Source organism: Phyllobates terribilis, unplaced genomic scaffold (assembly GCF_046119375.1).
Source record: "Phyllobates terribilis strain yellow unplaced genomic scaffold, ASM4611937v1 Scaffold_1__5_contigs__length_1240528914, whole genome shotgun sequence".
NCBI classification, from domain to species: domain Eukaryota; kingdom Metazoa; phylum Chordata; class Amphibia; order Anura; family Dendrobatidae; genus Phyllobates; species Phyllobates terribilis.
Genome location: NW_027362761.1, coordinates 1035527515 through 1035547711, shown reverse-complemented (window position 1 = coordinate 1035547711; position 20197 = coordinate 1035527515).

Here is a 20197-nt window from a genome sequence, read left to right as displayed (position 1 = left end):
AGGCTGTGCAGGAATGGCCTAGGCCTATTGGTTTGAAATCTATACAGAGATTTTTGGGTTTTGCCAATTATTACAGGAAATTCATTAAGAATTTTTTTGTAATTGTTAAACCTCTAACCGATCTCACCAGGAAAAGTGCGAATACGGCCCAGTGGACTACTGAGGCCATTGAAGCGTTTGAGTATCTCAAAGAGAGTTTCAGTTCTGCCCCTATCCTTATGCAGCCTGATGAGACCAAGCCTTTTTTGGTCGAGGTCGATGCTTCATCGGTGGGGGTCGGAGCAGTTTTGTCTCAGGAGAACAAGGGTGGAGTACATCCTTGTGCCTTCTTTTTGAAAAAAATTTCGGAAACCGAACTGAATTATGATGTTGGAAATCGAGAGTTGCTGGCTATTAAACTTGCGTTTGAACATTGGCGTCATTTTTTGTAAGGCGCTAGATTTCCTATTCAGGTTTTCACAGATCATAAGAATTTGATCTATCTGGATGCTGCCAAGCGCTTGAATGCCCGTTAAGCTAGGTGGGCACTTTTTTTTTCTCGGTTTCATTTTTCTGTTACCTATATCCCTGGTACTAAGAATGTTAAAGCCAATGCTTTATCTCGCAGCTTCTCTCCTACGGTAGGTGCCGAGGAGGAGGAGAGCATTTTACAGAAAGGGGTTGTGGTGGCGGCTTTGGACTCTGTTTTGGAGAGTGGGATTCTGAAAGCTCAAGATGATGCTCCATCTAACACTCCCCATGGGAGGTTCATGCCTAGAGCATTTAGGAGAGATTTGTTTGTGGAGTGTCATGAGTCTCGGTTGGCAGGTCATCCAGGAATTTCTGAGACTAAGAGACTTATCAGTCGCAGTTTTTGGTGGCCTGCATGGCAGAAAGAAGTCATCAAGTGGGTGCGTCAGTGTACTGTGTGTGCTAGGTCAAAGGCTTCACATACTCCTGCTGCGGGGTTGCTTTGCCCTTTGGAGGTTCCTAGTGCGCCTTGGACGCATCTCACAATGGATTTTATTACTGATCTTCCTTTGTCCGAGGGTTTTACTGTCATCTGGGTGGTCGTGGACCGTTTTAGTAAGATGTGTCATTTGGTTCCATTCATTAAGTTGCCCTGCGCCAAGACACTCGCTAAGGCGTTTGTTAACGAGATTGTCAAGCTCCATGGCGTTCCCACGGATATTGTTTCTGATAGAGGACCTCAGTTTGTGGCTCGCTTTTGGCATGCTTTTTGTGATAGGTTGGGAGTCCATTTGTCATTTTCGTCTGGTTATCATCCTGAGTCTAATGGACAGACTGAAAGAAAGAACCAGGATGTTGAACAGTTTTTGTGTTGTTTTGTGGCGGACAATCAAGAGGTGTGGTCTGAGTTTCTGCCTCTCGCAGAATTTGCTCTTAACAATCATACATTCTCCTCTGCTGGGTGTTCTCCTTTTTTTTGTTGTACTGGGAGACATCCGTCTTTTGGTTCGTTCTCCAAATTGGGGTCGGCGGTGCCGGAGGAGGAGAATTTTTCCGCTGATTTGGAGAGAGTTTGGACTAATGTACGTTGCAACCTTCAAGAGGCTAACAAGAAGTCCAAGAAGTATTTTGACAGGAAACGTAAAGAGGTTTTGTTTACTGTGGGTAACATGGTTTGGTTGTCCTCGAAGAACCTGCGGTTGAGGATTCCCTCTAAAAAACTTGGTCCAAAGTTTGTTGGTCCATTTAAAGTGCTTCAGGTTGTTAACACGTCTGCTGTTAGGTTGGATGTCCCTACTTCCTGGAAGATTAATCCTGTGTTTCATGTTTCCTTGTTGAAAAAGGCTGATGTATCTGATAGGGACTCCACTGTCACAGTTCCTCCTGTGGTGGAAGACGGTGAATATGAAATTTCTCGTATCTTGAATTCTAGATGGCATAGAGGGAGATTACAGTATCTTGTCTCCTGGAATGGTTTCGGTCCCGAAGACAACTCCTGAGTAAGGACGGATGATGTCTCTGCTCCTAGGCTTGTTAAATCTTTCCACAGGAGGTTTCTGGATAGGCCCGGGCCTGGAGGATCCGGAGGATCCTCATAAAAGAGGGGGTACTGTTAGAACCCTCCTGTTTGTTTTTTCTATCTTGTGTTTTGCGGTCACGTGACCATCTGCCTTTATATTCCAGCTCCACCCTTCTGGCTGTGCTGGACTTCAGTGTTTGACTGTTTCTCTAGCCTGGTGCTTCGGTGCCTTTCTCTGTTAGTTCGCTTGGTCCTCTAGGACCTCTAGTACATTTTTGTCAGTTTGTCTTTTTATGTTCTGCAACAACTTCTCTGTTTAGGAGGTGTCCCATTTTTTGTCCCAGTCCTTAGTTCTTTTAGAGACCCCTCCCTTAATTCTATAGGTCTTCGTTCAGACTAGCCGAGGACTAAGGCGGGTCTGTTCACTAGGAACAGGCAGCCCGCTACATCGTAGGAATTCAGCTTAGTCTTACTGTAGGGACAGCTTTCCCCTATCTTTCCATAGTACATGTTGCAGATCATAACAATTTATACCTGTCTAGTCTAGTATATATCTTTATATCATGCATGTGACACTGTATGTAACTAGCTATATGCTATGCTTTGCATTTTGTTATCTAATACAAGAGTTTGATTGATGTTGCTTCTTGTGAGTACCAACCATTTTTAGTTACTCTTTTAATTAGTACCTTATTATATAGACTTTTACTGCCTCCTCATCTGGGTATACCCACCATGTGCTGTAGTGTATTGTATCTCACACTGCCATGTTTTTTTATTTTGTGTTTTAATTTATATATCTATAAAATTTATTTTTTATCTTGATACTGGTTGTCGTTTATTAAGTCTTTTCTGCGAAATCTTCATGTAATCTCAGACAGACTAGATGATATTGAGATCAGGCCCTACGGGGGTCATATCATCACAAACCACATCTATATTGCAACATAATTTAGTGAATTGGGTTGTGCTGTGATTCATAAGTTCCTTCAATCATTCAAGTTGCAAAATAGAACAAATGATTTAGATTTTATGCAACTTGCATGTCGATTTTTTGTAACTTGCAGATTACAGTACAACCTTATGCACTTACATTGTATGCAATTTTGCTGACAAAATTTCCATATATCCCCAGCTGTATCGCCATAGAATTCTATTTGATTTTCCTACAGCTAGCATTTTACCACTTTATATTTGCCTGAAGAATAATAACAGCAATTTATTGTAGTCTTTTTACTTTTTGAATTAGCAGTGCATTTCCCTCCCACAACCAAAGAACTGAAAAACACTCTCTTCAAAAGCAGTTATTCATCCAGCAGTAACTGAGCAGTTATTATGTGCCCTCGTACAGTGTTGTTAGCAGTTAAAGTACTATCAATAATGATAAAATTTAATGAGTCTCCAATAGGTTCCACTTCCAGCCATCTGCTTCACAATTTTTGGACAGCAATTGGTAAGTGACATGACCAGTTGTGCCGGCCTGCTTTACTCACTTAAATGTTGCTGCCACCTAATGTCAGCAAAGTCTTAGGCTACCTCTTTCCTCCATATTATTTCCTGGGGACAGTAGTAGTTTGAAAATCACTGTAACATCAGCTTTTGTAAGTACCACCATTAGCCCGACCTGATTATAAACATACAGTGACTTTACAGAGGAATTTTAACCAGTTTGGTGTCCTTCTCCTGGAGATGTTAGCTTGAATCTTTAGATTATAATTTATGTTATAGTTCAACTGGGCTTTACCAGAGACTTGTCTCTGGAGGCATGTATCATACTTCTTTCCCTGAGAGCTGAGTTATGTATCAATACAAACACTTCCAGATCTTATCTCATGGCAGTCGGTGTGGGGGGAGGGTGAGAACTGACAGCACTGTGAGATAAGATCTGGAAGTATTTGTAATGATACATAACTCAACTCTGCTGTACCTCTACACAAGATGAGTTGCAGATATCAGTCAGTAGAGGAGGATGTGTTTTTTCCTCATTGCCCTATATATTTGGTCAACCTCATGCAGGGGAAGAAGCATACGCTCCCAGAGACAAATATCTTGAAATACCCAGTTGAACTATAACATAAATTATAACCTAAATTTTGCAAGCTAATATCTCCACAACGAGGGGAGAAATGAAATTATAAAAACTCAATTTTATTCAACTTTACAGTTACTATTCCATAATGTGTCCAGTTTAACATGCTCAAACTGGTGAAAGACCCTATTTAAAGCAATAGTGGTAAACTTAACACATTGCTGGGATATCAAATGTGTTCATTAATTGCATCTATAAAATTGAACACCGGCTTTTTAATGTTTTGCTTGATTGTTTTATGCAAAAAGGGCTTCAGTAATTGTATGATCCAGCTGCTCCATCCTATATTTATACATTCAGTACTTTTTATTAACTCTAAGTTATAAACTTGAATTTACATATACAGTACAGACCAAAAGTTTGGACACACCTTCTCATTTAAAGATTTTTCTGTATTTTCATGACTATGAAAATTGTACATTCACACTGAAGGCATCAAAACTATGAATTAACACATGTGGAATTATATAGTTAACAAAAAAGTGTGAAACAACTGAAAATATGTCTTATATTCTAGGTTCTTCAAAGTATCCACCTTTCGTTTTGATGACTGCTTTGCACACTCTTGGCATTCTGTTGATGAGCCTCAAGAGGTAGTCACCGGAAATGGTCTTCCAACAATCTTGAAGGAGTTCCCAGAGATGCTTAGCACTTGTCGGCCCTTTTGCCTTCACCTTGCGGTCCAGCTCACCCCCACACCATCACACCTCCTCCTCCATGCTTCACGGTAGGAACCAGTCATGTAGAGTCCATCCTTTCACCTTTTCTGCGTCGCACAAAGACATGGTGGTTGGAACCAAATTTGGACTCATCAGACCAAAGCACAGATTTCCACTGGTCTAATGTCCATTCCTTGCGTTCTTTAGCCCAAACAAGTCTCTTCTTCTTCTTGCCTGTCCTTAGCAGTGGTTTCCTAGCAGCTATTTTACCATGAAGGCCTGCCGCACAAAGTCTCCTCTTAATAGTTGTTGTAGAGATGTGTCTGTTGCTAGAACTCTGAGTGGCATTGACCTGGTCTCTAATCTGAGCTGCTGTTAACCTGTGATTTCTGAGGCTGGTGACTCGGATAAACTTATCCTCAGAAGTAGAGGTGACTCTTGGTCTTCATTTCCTGGGGCGGTCCTCATGTGAGCCAGTTTCTTTGTAGCGCTTGATGGTTTTTGCAACTGCACTTGGGGAAACATTCAAAGTTTGCCCAATTTTTCGGACTGACTGACCTTCATTTCTTAAAGTAATGATGGCCACTCGTTTTTTCTTTACTTAGCTGCTTTTTTCTTGCCATAATACAAATTCTAACAGTCTATTCAGTAGGACTATCAGCTGTGTATCCACCTGACTTCTGCACAACACAACTGATGGTCCCAACCCCATTTATAAGGCAAGAAATCCCACTTATTAAACCTGACAGGGCACACCTGTGAAGTGAAGACCATTTCCGGTGACTACCTCTTGAAGCTCATCAAGAGAATGCCAAGAGTGTGCAAAGCAGTCATCAGAGCAAAAGGTGGCTACTTTGAAGAACCTAGAATATAAGATATATTTTCAGTTGTTTCACACTTTTTTGTTAAGTATATAATTCCACATGTGTTAATTCATAGTTTTTATGCCTTCAGTGTAAATGTACAATTTTCAAAGTCATGAAAATACAGAAAAATCTTTAAATGAGAAGGTGTGTCCAAACTTTTGGTCTGTACTGTATAGGAAGTGAAACATTTAAAAACCTTTATGTTTTAGGGGCAGGTTGAACAAAGCTGCTGGGCAACAAATGACACAACTTGACAAGCTTTGCGGTACATGTTAGTAAAATCTACACTTTAACCACTTTCTTGAAACAACCATTTTTGGCAGCGACTTTTTTGCTTTTCATCCCTGCTTGACAAGGACGTATCATTTTCTTTATTGCTCTATGTCCACATTTTTGTGAAATTGCAATTATTAATGGCATCATTAATGGTAGCATATAAATGTAATGTTATAAATATAATTTCATAAACCTTACTGTTTATTTAACATTAAATATAAAAAACTGTGGTGGAAAGGAAAAACCTGCAATTCTGTAATTTGTTTTCAAATGTGAATTTTTATATTTTTATAAATATAATTCAATCAAATTTAAACTGTTTTACTATGTGTAGAAAATTAAAATAGAAAATAAAAAAAAAAGTCTTTAAGAAAAAAATTGTACTCCGTGGAACAGATTAGGGAATTAGCTTATGGGATCGCCATCGCTTCAGATACTCCAAGCCACAGTTTACACCAGGCAGGTTTAATGCAACTGGCTGCAAATATTTTTTTTGCTCCATGTTGTCTTCAGCAAAAGAAAATCCACATGATGTGAAAAAAAAATTCTGCCCCTGCTGGTCGCTAACTATACATGCGAATCCTTACTCATGAGAGCTGGGCTTAGTGCACAATATCTCAACCAAACAATTGCTTTACTCATAGCAGTTTCCCAGGAGCACAGAGAGAACAATCAGTTTGGGGAATCTCTGCACTTTGATACCATACCTGAGCACTGTAGGTGATTAGCCAAAATCATCAGAAACACATGGTATGCCTAAAAGCAATGAAAAAACACAGTTCTCTGCTACTAAACTCCCTGACTGGTTTATTTACACAGAATTAGGTCTCATTAACACGTCCGTTCAGTCCTCGCTACACGGTACCCTGAGGCATAGGTATATTTAGGTTTTCTGGCACCCAGGGCAAAAATTCAGTTTGGCGCCACCATAAGCACATATGCCATTTCCATACTTCACATGCGAACGAGTTGCTCTCCCTAATTCTCTCAATGTTCAATCAAAAACTGAGAGAAGCAGGAAGAGAAGCTCACTGTCATGTGACCATAAGTATGAAAATAGTGTGAATGAAGTGGCCATGTGATGACTGCTGGAACCTGAATCTTGACAGTGAATATATTACATGCAGTTAGTATTGGCATGCTGCAAGGCTTAATTTTATAATTAAAGGGCTTGTCCAGGTTTGAGTAGAAAGTCAGCAGTCACTCTAGGTGACTGCAGGCTTCTGAATTCTCACAGCGCATGCAATGCACACTTTTAGGATTCTTCCTTGCACAAATATGCGATTTGTATATTTCTGGCCACATTCCGACTAGACGTGTCTGGCCTTGTTCAATTCATTTTTATTGAATGAGGCCAGGCATATCTAGTTGGCATGTGACCACATGTATGCAAATCGCCGACACCAGAGAATCCTGACTGCGTACAGTGTGCACTGTGAGAATTCAAAAGTCTGCAGTCACATAGAATGACTGCTGACTCATCACAAACTTGGACAACCCCTTTAATGCTCCTAACATAAATAAAAACAAGAGAATTTGTCAGTATCACAAAATACATTTACATCCAGTTATCCGATAGTTAACGTCTCTGGAGATGTTCTCTTTCTTTTCTTCTTCATATTGTCCAGACTCCATGATGAGTTTTCCCATCCACAGCTCGTCTGTGCAGACTTCCATCTTCTCCGGTCTTCTGCAGCACATCCTCACAAGATGCCCTTAAAGATAGCAGTGTCATTATAATGCTTCTGAATAAAAATATCTGCCCTACACTGAGCCCCTGACTAAATAATTGCCCCTCACTATATTCACTGCCCAAAATATGATCCCCACACTGTCACTCTTATGGTACATGCTCTCCACACTGCCCTCTCCTTTCTATACTGGGCCCCCTCTTCACACTGTCCTCTTACACTGTATCCCCGCTATAAGGCCCAGTCTCTATACCGTGCCCCCTCATCACACTCCCCCATCTTGGCATACTGTCCCCTCCAGGCTGTGACCTTACGCTGTCCCCCCATGATACCCTTCCCACACTACTCAGTCTCTATTCTGTGCCCACTCACACTTTTCTCTCCCCATACTGCCTCCTCACACTATTCCCCTTAATAGTTTCCCCACACGTTTCTCCCTCCCTCCTCATACTGTCTTTGCTCACATCCCCCTTGCTAACCATACTGTCTCCTCACATATTTACCCCCTCACACACACACCCAATTCCTCATACTGTGCACACATCACATCACTCTCGCTCCCTAAACTGTGTCCCCATACAATCCTCTCCTTCGCTCCCCATATCGCATATGCACCCATCCTCCCCATTCTGTGTTCACACCAATCTCCACTCACCATACAGTATCTGCACCCATCCCCCACCCCTCCACACAAAATCTCCCCTCACACATACAAGAAATCTCCCCTCACACATACAAGAAATCTCCCCTCACACATACAAGAAATCTCCCCACACTAAATATCCCTCCAGCCATACCATAAATCTCCCCCAGCCATATAATAAATCTCCCCCCACACATACAATAAATCTCCCCACACTCAAAATCTCCCCTTAGCCATACAATAAATCTCCCCACACACTAAGTCTTCCACCAGCCACACAATAAATCTCCCCCCACTCAAAATCTCCAACCAGCCATACAATAAATCTCCCCACACACTAAGTCTTCCCCCAGCCACACAATAAATCTCCCACCACACTAAATCTCCCCCCAGCCATAAAATAAATCTCCCACCACACTAAATCGCCCCCAAGCCACACAATAAATCTCCTCCCACACTAAATCTTCCCTCAGCCAAACAATAAATCTCCCCCGGCCACTATTCCCTATAAGGATCTCGCAGGATTGACCAGATACCCAAACTTCTCTCCAGCCTTAGTGGACAGATAACCTTGATAAAGGCCTTGATAGTCGAAACTTTGGTTTGAATTCTGTCTTACAATTTTGGAAATAAATTTGGAAAAATTCAATTAAATTATTGACTACGGACTTTATATTGTGCCTAGGTGTTACTCTAATTATTACATTCCAGGTGATAAAGAAAGACTGGGGCAGGGACGAGAAGCAGTGCTGGACCTGGAATGGGTGAGTAACGTTCAGTTTGTTATTTTATATATACATCACTGAGTCTATAGGCTAAAGATAGGTGAAAGGGGGTAATTTCTTTAACAACTGGTGAGTCTGTAAATATATGAACCTGAAGTTTTCACTTGAATTGCCACCACAGTTTGTCAACAGGAGAGTTGGAGGTTATACTTATGGGGCTGTGTTAGCTGGTGTCCCAGAATAGGGGTAGAATAGGTGATTTTCCAATGGGCATGTCTAACAATAGACATGAAGCTTCATGTTTTATGGAGTTTTCTGGGACTTTGCTTATTTTTTCCTATGGGGCTAAGAACTTACAGGCAGGTAGTTACAAACTACCAGGCCATTCTGCCCGGCGCCTACATTTGCCAGCACAGAGTGGTCACAGACCACTCCTGCTGGTGATTCTGCTGCTTCATTTGACCTCACATCAACAGATCAGCTCTCTTTCTTCAGTGCATCACTGCTGACATCATGCTGATTGACAGCTGGCTCCCCATTGCTTAACTGCAGGGAGCTGGCTGTTGATCAGTATGACATCTGCAGTGACGTCCAGTTGACAGAACAGAATGGAAGACGGAGAGCTGCTCTTTTGACATAAAGTCAAATGAAGCTGCAGAATTGCCAGCAGGAGCGGTCCGTGACAATTCTGAGCCTGCAGAGAAAAGGCTGAATGACCAGGTAGTTAACAACGACCTGCCTGTAAGTTCTTAGTTCCATAGAGAAAAATAAGCAAAGTCCCAGATTACCCATTTAAAGGAATAATGGCATCTGTATAGTACATTTCCCCATAGTTTAGGAAATATGGGCAGATTCTAGTTATAAGCTATATGTGACATGTGACCTTGGTGTTTTGCTTTGGGTTAAATGCATCCTCTACAATCATGTAAATGACCCACATAAAGAAAATTGTCACCTACAATTATTGTAACTCATGTAATGCACCCCATAAATCAATTTTCACAATCTATGTCATTGTGGTTGTTTCTGTAATCTGATTAGGCTGCAATATTCAGTGAACTCCATAAATGGTAGTGTATAAGTTAGACATTCAGTCTAAATAATACAAGTATGTGAAATATCACTACAAAAGAATCTGGTACATAGTAAATGACTTAATGAGTTTTCAGGTCACAGATCAGTTCAATGTTTACACTTGTTATGGAAGTATTAATGTGTGATTAATCTTGGCTGATTAATATTAGCAAATACTACACAAGCTAAAAGGTTCTTTAAACTAGCTTTTTACAGTTTTCCTATTATGATAACAAGGGTGCTGTCTGAAATGTTTTTCCTTTAGGCACAACAGATCTGTATGTTGTGACTACCTGCAAGAAAAAGGCACTTGGTACTTAGGGTCAAGGCTGGAAAAAGATTCATACTGGTGCAGTTTTCATCCAAATTTTCCATAAGAGTGATATACAGGGTGGGCCATTTATATGGATACACCTAAATTAAATGGGAATGGTTGGTGATATCAACTTCCTGTTTGCGGCACATTAGTATATGGGAGGGGGAAAACTTTTCCAGATGGGTGGTGAGCATGGTGGCCATTTTAAAGTCGGCCATTTTGGATCCAACTTTATTTTTTTCAATGGGAAGAGGGTCATGTAACACATCAAACTTGTTGAGAATTTCATAAGAAAAACAATGGTGTACTTGGTTTTAATGTAACTTTATTCTTTCACGAGTTTTTTACAAGTTTATGACCACTTATAAAATGTGTTCAAAGTGCTGCCCATTGTGTTGGATTGTCAATGCAACCCTCTTCTCCCACTCTTGACACACTGATAGCAACACCGCTGAAGAAATGCTAGCACAGGCTTCCAGTATCTGTTGTTTCAAATAGATTATGCCATTTCTCCAGATACCGTCAACAATATCGTCTTTTAAAAGATAAGTATAAATGATGGTAGCGCTCACTTGAAGGCATTGTGTGCAGGCACAACACCTATAAAAGCGTGGATAGACATTGCTCCTGCCCGTGGCTGGAGGAAATGGTTCTTCCAGATGTATAATGGCAAAAATGGAAACTGTCATGTTTAGGTGGGCTGCTCTGCGGGAATGAAGAGCCTTGGGATTTCAAGTCAGTTTCTATTAATACCAACGCGTTTCTGCACTGGACCTTTCTCATGGTATAAAACACGTTGGTATTAATAAAAACCAGTTTGGAATTCCAAGGTTCTTCATTCTCGTAGCGCAGCCTGCCTAAACATGACCGTTTCCATTTTTGCCATTTCTCCAGATGTGCAATATTTCATGGAAAACACAACAGATTAGACAGTAAATGTACCTGCATCCTTGCTTTATTAGAGTTTATATAAGAAATGACTATTCTGATTTCACTTTACATCTTGTGAATGTCATTGTGTCCGATTGTTATTTCTGGTCTGGTATTTTAATGGCATAAATTTGTCTGCTGCATCAATAACTCAGACTATTTGGTTAATAATCCACGAGTGATATGCAGAGTTGCATCATTTCATTGTTTTAAATCTGTCTTCTACCTGTTCCTTTTTCTGCCCATTTTAATGAAATTCCACAGCATGCCAAATTATCTCCTGTGCACTGTGGGTCAATACTCCAGGCAATGTATGAGAGATAGAGCAGGACAGAGTGGAAGGAAATCAATAATGTATTAGTCTGTCACACAGGATTTTATCAGATCTTATTGACTCCTTTCTCTGTAGAGTTTTTAAGTTGTACATGTACCGGTGTATATTTAATCTGTACACAAGAGGTTAGAGAGCACATGTACCCGTGTATATGATTTAAATCAAATGTATTTTAATGATCAGAAAATATCATGTTCTTGGTATTTTACTTAGGATCTATCATTGTGTTATTCTGTAACAGTTCTGTATGAGAAATGGTAACAAGATATAAACAGAAATAATTGCTGTTGGCAAATACAGCTTATAAATATGTATTTAAGATATTTGTAAATTACATTCGTTCCTGAGTGTAAACTGTACAAAGGTTTAGAAATTTTCTTTTGCATGTGTTGGTCAAAAAAGGTTCTGGCTGACAATGTGCAGGTTTTCCTTTGGCAGAAGAGGTTAATATCGATGAAATCAGCATAGTTGTCACATGTTGTAGATGTGAATGTAGCCTACGGTACAGACCATAATTGATTCCTGCTTAGATGGAAGTAAACCCACTGTGCATAGCATAGCTTGCTTTATGCAAAGTTATAAAACGGTTTGTAAGGACATCTGCTGGAAAAACTGTGAAATGCATGGCAGGATTAATGCATCCATCAGGTGATACTTGATTTGAGGTTTATTGATTATTCTGCTTGTTTATATAGCCGTAAAAGATGTTGCAGTGCTTTACAGACATTGTGAGCCACAATGGGGAGAGTGATGACAATATACATTCTCTATCAGTATGTTTTTGGAGTGTAGGAGGAAACCGGAGAACCCGGAGGAAACCCATGTAAACACGGGGAGAACATACAAACTCCTTGCAGATGTTGTCCTTGGTGGGATTTGAACCAAGGACTCCAATGCTGCTAAACTACAGTTAACCACTGAGTCCAGGGTTGCCAACCTGATTTTTTCTTTTTTCTGGACAGCTTCTCAAAAAATCATGGACAGTCAACTTTTTTTAAGGACACATTAGAAGACCATAAAAACTAATTAAGATTACAAGTGAAATATGTCTACAGACCATAAATCCTATATGAAGACATTAGCTGCGTTCACTGTTAACCATAAAAGGTGATAAACACAGACATAAAAATCTGTTCAAGTTTCTCTAGTTTCAAAAAAAATCACAGACACATCAAATTTGTTTATGGACAGGGGAAAAAGTGCCCTATTTTTACTGACTCCAGGAATTTCTGGGCAGACGGCAACCTGAACTGAGTCATCGTGCTGCTCAATATTAATATTAGTTACATTACATTAATATTGATACTAATGCAGTAATGATGCCATTACCCACATATACAGATTTCTTCTAAAGCTTACAACAAGCCTTTAAAGGTGTTTTCCACTTTTGGAATAGTAGAATCCCAAATGTTTCCTTCCATGTAACAAAATAACAAAATCAGTTAGTACTTACCCTCCCTTAGTCCAGGGCCAGCTCTCTGCCGCTGCTCTGGTCTGGTGTTTTGACTGTAGCGGTGACGTCATGCCGACAGCTAACATCAATGACGGCACAAGCCTCTGAGATCATATGATTGGCTACAGAGGTGAAGTGAGCTGTCAATGTGATATCCATCACAGCCTAAACAAAAAGACCAGAGCAACCATGGAGAGCAGACACTCTATACATGGGAAGAATGAGGGCTATATTATTATGTTATCTTACATGACAGAAAATATTTGAGATCCATATTTCTAAAAGTGAGAAACACGTTTGGTAGAAATGAGCAGATTGATCTGCTCCAGATCGCCCTTCAGTAAAATTTCCTAACATCTGTCAGTCCTCCGCAAAATCAAACCATTTGCGATTTGATTCGTTTGATCACCCCAAAAAAATTCCAGTTGCCAGGTGCAATTTCACACATTGCTGAAGACTGCAGCAGCCAGAGAGCAGGCTCATAACACCAGGCGCTGCTGCCTTGGCTTCCCCACAATGCATTGCAGCTATCACATCACAAGGAACCAATCAGGAGGGACTATCAAATCAACTATGAGGGCTGAGTAAACAGGACTCATTTTAGGAATGTACTCAATAATCCCTTCACGACCTTTGAAGTATTTTTACGTCAAATGTCATGTCCCAGCCTTTGATGTGGACTCACACGCCGAGCTCAAATCTTTCGCACACATGATGGCTGACTAAATTAGCCACCATGTGTCTTTAACAGCTGCAGGTAGAGCGGTGCTTCGCCTGCGGCTGTTAACCAGTTAAATTGTTTGACATCTGGATTTAACAGGGGCCGGCCAGAAGGGCGTCATTCATCCCACATATTGACACCCCTGTCATGTGATCGCTGGGCGCCGATGGGTTGTCATAACTGCCAGGGGTCTGCTGATGACCCCCATGCCTGTTATTACAAACCTCATACAGCTATGGGGACAGAAAAATAAAAAAGTTCTGACTCTTGGAATAAGGGGAGGAAAAAAAACGAAAGCAAGGTCACAAAGGGGTTAAAGATAGGAGGTCAGAGCACACCGCTCATTACGCATAGAGGCAGAAAAGGCCTAAGCTGATTGTGATGTAGTACTGTACATGTTGAAAACGAGAGTGGTAGTTTTTGTCTGTGAATAATAATCCAAAGATTCAAGCAATAAGGATGTGCTGTGAAAGGGGGCTGCATGGGATGGGATGTCTCTGAAAAACGGGGCCGCAAAGGGTGGATGTCTCTGAAAAAGGAGGCTGCACGGGATGTCTCTGTAAAAGGGGGCAGCATGTAGTGGGATGTCTATGAAAAAGGTGGAAGCATGGGATGGGATGTCTATGAAAAAGGGGCAGTGTGCGGTGGGATGTCTATGAAAAAGGGGCAGCGTGTGGTGTGATGTCTATGGAAAAGGGGCAGCAAGGGGTGGGAACACTATGAAAAAGGGGTCAGCGTGAGGTGGAATAAATGAAAAACGGGTAGCGTGGCATCACTATGAAGAAGAGCCAGCGTAGGGGGAGATGTCTATGGAAAAACGGGCAGTATGGGTTGGGAATACTATAGAAAAGGGGGTAGCGTGGAGTGGGATGACTGAAAAGAAGAAGCGTGGCATCACTATGGAGAAGGGGCAGCGTGGGGTGGGATCACTTTGGAGAAATGGGCAGCGTGGGGTGAGATTACTATGAAAAAGAAGGCAGCGTGGTGTGGCATCATTATGGAAAAAGGGGCACCATGGGGTGGGATGGCTATGGAAAAGGGGCAGTGTGAGGTGGGATCAATATGGAAAAAGGGGTAGGGTGGTGTCCAGGGGCGGACATATTGCCGGTGCAGTCGGTGAAGCGGCATCGGGGACCGGAGGGTCAGAGAGGCCCTTGCAGGACAGCTAATATTGAGGGAAATCTGGCCTGCTTCTCGGAGCCTGAAGCTTCGGGGGGCCCATAGCCAGATTGCCCTCTCATGTGTGGCGGGCAGGGAGCGATCTCTCCAGCTCCGCTGCTGACAGGAGGAAAATGGCAGTGTAGCTTAGGGGTCCGTCCTCTACTTCCTGCCCGACACTTCCTTCCTGACACAGGCATGCGCGGCTTGATGACATCATCATGCAGCACGCGCCTGGGTCAGAGAGAAAGTTGCCGTCAATGAGGATGCTGCATGGGAACGAGCAGAGAGGTAAGTTGTTTTTATTGTTTTTTTTTTACTGATACACTGGGGAGAGGAACAGGAAAGTGAGGGGAGGTGGGGGAAAGCAATGATAGGGATAGTGGTGATGGGGAGAGCAATGATGGGGATGGTGGTGATGGGGAAAGCAATTATGGGGATGGTGGCGATGGGGAGAGCAATGATGGGGATGGGGAGAGCAATGATGAGGATAGTGGCGATGGGGAGAGCATTGATGAGAATGGGGAGAGCAATGATGAGGATGGTGGGGATGGGGAGAGCAATGATGAGGATGGTGGAGATGAGGAGAGCAATGATGGGGATGGTGGTGATGGGGATAGCAATGATGAGGATGTTCAGAATGGGGAGAGAAATGATGAGGATGGTGGGGATGGGGAGAGTAATGATGGGGATGGTGGGGATGGGGAGAGCAATAATGAGGATGGTGGGGCTGGGGAGAGCAATGATGGGGCTGGGGAGAGCATTGATGGGGATGCAGGGATGGGGAGAGCAATGATGAGGATGGTGGGGCTGGGGAGAGCAATGATGGGGTTAGGGAGAGCAATAATGGGGATGGAGAGAACAATGATGGGGCTGGGAAGAACAATGATGGGGAGAGCAATGATGAGGATGGTGGGATGGGGAGAGCAATGATGAGGATGGTGGGGTTGGGGAGAGCAACGATGAGGCTGGGGAGAGCAATGATAAGGATGGTGGGGATGGGGAGAGCAATGATGAGGATGGTGGGGATGGGGAGAGCAATGATGAGCATGGGGGGATGGGGAGAGCAATGATGGGGCTGAGGAGAGCAATGATGGGGCTGAGGAGAGCAATGATGGGGAGAGCAATGATGAGGATGGGGAGAGCAATGATGAAGATGGTAGGGGTGGGGAGAGCAATGATGGGGCTGGGGAGAGCAATGATGGGGGTTCCTGGGAGAGAGCAATGATGGGGTGCTGGGACAGTCCCTTAGTATATAGTGTACTCATTTATTATGTATAGCGCCATCCTTAGTTATATAGTTTCATCTTTTATTATGTATAACACCCTCCTTTATTACGTACCATCCTCTCTAGCTATATATGGTGCCATACGTTATTATATAGCTTCCTCTGCTGTTATGTACAGTGCTGTCCCTTACATGGCGTATTTTTGTTATTTTTGTCAGTCACAGCGCCATCTCTTTAATAAATAGTCCTCTCTTGTAAGATATAAAATGACTGCTGATGGAGCAGCCAGTGACCAGAAGACCAGTCCCTCAGCTCCTCCATCAGAAAAGAAGCTTTTCCATGCTCCATCAGCAGTCATTGAATTATATATCTAATTAGAGAAGACGGTATGTAATAAAGACAAGGGGCTATAAATAATCCAATATGTAAGGGACGGTGCTGTACATAACATGAGAGGGCACTGTGTATTAAGGAACGGCAATATACATAATAAAGGAGGCTATGTAAGAGGTATTTATGTGTGCACCGCTATATATACATCTGTAGCTTTGTCGCCATAAAAGGAGGGGGGCCCAGACACATTTCTTGCACAGTGGCCCCAAGCAGTCAGTGTCCGCCCCCTGGTGGTGTCACTATGGAAAAGGGGCAGCGTGAGGTGGGATCACTATGGATAAAGGGATAACGGGATAAAGGGGCAGCGTGGCATCATTATGGAGAAGGAGCAGCATGTGGTCGAATCACTATGGAATAGGGGGCTGTGTGGGGTGGGATCACTGTGGTGAAGGGGCAGCGTGAGGTGGGATCACTATGGAGAAGAGGCAGCGCTGGGTGGCATCACTATGGAGAAGGGGCAGAGTGGGGTGGGATCAATATGGAAAAGAGGGCAGCGTGGGGTAGCATTGGGGGTTCAGTATGCAGAAATAGGATCAGTATGGAGAAGGCTAACTTGAGAGACAGTTCAAAGAGGGGCAGCATGGTGGGGACAGTGCGGATATCGGAGTTCATAAGGGTGGAGGATGTGAAGGGTAAAATTCATAAGGGGAATGGCGTGGTGCTCATAGTATATAAGGGGGACATTGTGGTGGTCAGAGTATATAAAGGGGGATGGTGTGGTGGTCATAATATATAAGGGTGGACGGTGTGGTGGTCATAGTATATTAAGAGGGATGGCATGGTGGTTATAGTATATAAGGGGGATGGTGTGGTGGGAATATTAATAGGAAAGGACAGTGTGGAGGCCATGTACCATCAAAAGGACAGTGAGGGGTCATTTTTGTGCAGGGATCACAGCAAGAGGCAGATATTTATTTGGGGGCACAGCGTTGGGCTTATTTAAGGCACAGTATGGGTAGTTCTTTTTATTCATGTGCATTATAATGACACTGTTATTTTTTAAGGCACCGTGTGGGGATGTGCTGTAGAAGACTGGAGAAGATGGAGACCTGCAGAGACAAGCTGTGGATGTGAAAAGTCATCATGGCACCAGGACCTGTTAGGTACCTAGATCTAAGAGTGGCTAAATACATTAGCTAAATGCAGGTTTTAAATAACCGCTGATCTGCTATATCAAGCAGATTGTCAGTCATTTAATAGCCAGTTTAGACAATCAGGGACCGCACTTTCATGTGCACAGGACGATCTTTACATGATCATCCTGTGCACATAGAATAGCATTGTTCTTAGCAGCATGTGTACACAGGACAATGTGCTGCCAAGAAAGATGGTATTTAAAGGGAGTCTGTCACCCCCTAAAAGACAATTAAACTACATAAACATTTAGGGAACGTACCCCATGTAAAAATCATACCTGGCATATACAGTTTAACCTAATAATTAATCGTCAATAATTTTTTTATGCATCAGTGCTCCTTTGGCGGGGCCTATGTTCTGGTGCACAATTACAACCTTCTATTTGTATAGTAAAGCCAGTTCCCTGTCATGATTGACAGCGCTCCATTGTTAAGAGCGAGCACTGCCTAAAATCACTGTGCTCCAAGTTTAAAGTTTAAACGTGGCTGCAGGTGCGTTCTTATTTCTGGTTCCTGCCTGTCTTTGGCCACCGCTCTAGCAGAGTGAATGAGGAGGATGAGGGGTGTTTAAAGGGGTATTCCCATCTCCAAGATCCTTTCCGAATATGTAGTAGGTGTAAATTTTTAATAATAATATTAGCAAATACCTCCAATTAGAAATGTAGTATAGTTTTTTCTGATTCGCTATGTCTCTTTCCTCATGTGCAGGCATTCCAGGGTATTCATGGTTACATCCACTGATATAGAGACAGTTAGTTATCTATCTGCCAGTGGTCGTAACCATGGATACCTAAGGTCCTGCAATGCCTGCACATGAAGTGACATAGTGAATTAAATATACTAAACTACATTTCTAATTGAAGGTATTTGCTAATATTATTATTATTACACCTACTATATATTGGGATAGGATCTTGGAGATGGGAAGACCCCTTTAAGTGAACAGACAGCATGTAAACGAAGCATAGTTCTGTCCTCCCTGAAGTCACTCACTACAGGTGCATCGAGCAGCGACCACGGACAGTCAGGATCCATGCATTAGAGCACGTCCAATGCACACCAGCACCGTCACTTGGAGTACTTGCTGCTTTCAATGGACTGCTGTCAGTCAATACAAGGGACTAGCTTTAAAATGCAAATATTAGGGCATGACAGTGCACCAAGGCATAGGCCACTCCAAGGGTGCACTGAAGCGCCATCCTTTGCATGATAAATAAACGTGGATTTTTCAGCAAATGTTAAGTTAAACTGTATACACCTGGTAAGATGTCTATATGAACTCCATTCCCAGTTTAATTGCCCCATTGTGTGGGCAACAGCCTCCTTTTAACCCTTCACAACCTTAGACGTATCCATACATCCAGGTTGGGAAGCAATTCCTGACCATGGACGTATGGATATGACATGGCGATTTTGTGCGCACAGGAGCTGTTCGCACGCGATTGCCGCTGGGTGATCAGCTAACATGACAGCTTACACCCTGCACTCACTGCCCGCACCGCTCCCGACAGTTTAACCCCCTAAATGCTGCGATCAATAGTTATAGATCAATAATCGGGTGTAGTGTAAATGCACCTTAAAGAGTAAACGTTTGAGAGATTATTTTGTATGTTTTAGGGCTATTAATTCTGAGCAGATCTGTGGGGAACATCATCCCAAGTCCTCCACCAATTGCTCAAAGGACCTCTTAGAAAAGCACAGCTCATGAGACAGGAGAGCACACAGAGCAGAACGGTTGCAGTAGAAAGTCATAGTCTTGTTTCTAGAGCTTTGCCCTTCTAAGCGGCCTTTTGAGCAATTGATGGGGGTCTCAACACACATTGCTGCACCAAACTGCGCAGAATTAATGGACCTAAAATATATAAGATATCTCCCAAAAGTTAAAGGGGTGGTCTGAAAGGCAAAGTAATTTTCATTCTTAAATCCTTATCTATTAAGTGCCATAATCTAAACTATTTTATGATATACTTGCATTAAAAATTCCCTATCCTTTCCTAACTACACTATCTAATTACTTTCCTATTTTTCCCCTACTTCCTTTTCGATGATGCTTCCTTTTAATATCCCAGTGCATGCTGGGATACTCAACAAAAGCATTATCAGGGGTCAGAGGCTGCGCAGTCGTAATGAGACAGCAACAGAGCGGCTCATTACACTTTAAATGTTTACTAGTGCTTCGGCCTGCAACTAATAAGTACTTTGGTTCCTGTATGGTTCGTAGGTTGATGATGGTTGGTAACAACAAATCCAATCATCTCCATGCCATTGTTAAGGTCATACTGGGAGTTGCAGTTTCATGCGACACAAGTGTATAACTTGGGGCTAACCTGACATTGCAAGTGATCTCTGTACAAATCTTGGTGATGAATTTATCTACTGACGGTAGTTCTGGTGCTGTATATCTGTACTGATGATTGTTCTGGTGATGTATTCATTTGCTGACAGTGGATTTGGTAATGTACTCATGTACTGACGGTGGTTCTGGTGATGTATTTATGTGCTGATATTGGTTCTGTAATGTAGTTGTGCACTGAT